At 45.5% G+C, this 1479-nt stretch overlaps 1 pseudogene; it reads left to right on the top strand.

Moving 5' to 3' along the window:
- Positions 1-385: 385 nt before the first annotated feature.
- LOC133509265 (5S ribosomal RNA) lies at positions 386-504 on the top strand (annotated as a pseudogene).
- The last annotated feature ends 975 nt before the right edge of the window (positions 505-1479 follow it).

Below are 1479 nucleotides of genomic sequence, written 5' to 3'. Positions count from 1 at the left end.
CCGGCCTGCGTCCCCCTTCGTCGCCGACGCGTGGCCTTGAAGAGTGCGCCGACGAGTAAGTCCGGTAAAAAGATTCAGCGAATTGGCGAGTGTTTTTGTTTTTATTGTTCTTTGGTTGCTCTTTCTCGGCACTGTTGACATTGTTTCAATTTGTTGGTGTTGGGATGTTGTTGAAGTATCTTTTTTTGGGTGGTGAAGTTCCAGTCCAATCGAGTTCGACTGCACTATGCAGTGAGCCCAAGATCCTGTTGAGTATTGTTTCTGTATCTTAGTGTTGATAATCATATTCATTTCCTTTCAGCTTGTCCCGTTAGAAGTTGTCATCTATTTCCGTGTACCGTAGTGTTTTTTTTTTTTTTTTTTAGAATATTGGTGTATCACTTTGACATACGGCCATGCTACCCTGAGAACGCCCGATCTCGTCAGATCTCGGAAGCTAAGCGGGTTTGGCCCTGGTTAGTACTTGGATAGGAGACCGCCTGGGAATACCAGGTGCTGGAAGCTTCTCTCCTTAGGTAAACTGCAGAGGGGTTGCGTCAGGAAGGGCATCCGGCGTTAAAACTGCCAAATAAATATGCGTTGATCAAAGATGACATGCTGTGGCGACCCCTAACGGGACAAGCTGGAAAAAAAAAGAAAAGAAAGAAAAAAATGTATCATTTTTCAGTGACACACTTGTAACTTTAATTTTTGTTGTTTCTTGTAGTTGTCGTGTCTTATTGTTGTTGTAGCATGATGCTTTGTAAAGTGAATCCATCCATTTATTTTCTTCGCTGCTTATCCTCACAGGGGTCGCAGGAGTGCTGGAGCCTATTCCAGCTGTCAACGGGCAGGAGGTGAGGTACACACCTGAAGTGGTTGCCAGACAATCGCAGGCTTTTTAACGTGAAGTAACTTTATTTGTTTATTTTGGTGGTATTGACTGGGTTGGGCAGCACGGTGAATTAGCTGGAAAGCTTCGGCTTCACAGTTTTGAGGTCCCGGGTTCAATCTCCAGGCACTCCGGTTTCCTCCCACACCCCAAAAACATGCATTGATTGGGGAGTCTAAATTTGCCCCAAGTTGTGATTGTAACTGCGACTGTTGGCTGTCTCCATGTGCCCTGAGCTCGTTGACAGCTGGGATAGGCTCCAGCACTCCCCGCAACCCACGTGAGGATAAGCAGCTAAGAAAATGGATAGATGGGTTGTGTTTTCATGATGGAGTGATTGCTATGCTTTGACGTTGCTTTGGGTTCCTCCAGTTTTGTTCCAAAGTTGTGGGTTTCTCTTCAGTTTGTGTTTTTATTTGGTTGTGGTATCCCTTGTATGCTGTTATGTTTTCACGTCGTGGAACAGTTTCTAGATATCTTGTATGGAAATGTTTTGCTGTGACGTTGCTGTATGTTCTCTAGGTGCCGATGAAGCCGTTGTAATTTGATGCGACCAGCCATCATCCGAGCCGCTTATCCTCAAAAGGGTCACGGGAGTGCTAGAGCCT

Source organism: Syngnathoides biaculeatus, chromosome 11 (genome assembly GCF_019802595.1).
Source record: "Syngnathoides biaculeatus isolate LvHL_M chromosome 11, ASM1980259v1, whole genome shotgun sequence".
NCBI classification, from domain to species: Eukaryota; Metazoa; Chordata; class Actinopteri; order Syngnathiformes; family Syngnathidae; genus Syngnathoides; species Syngnathoides biaculeatus.
Note: the sequence above shows the minus strand (reverse complement) of the source record. Positions and strands in the feature narration are given on the sequence as shown.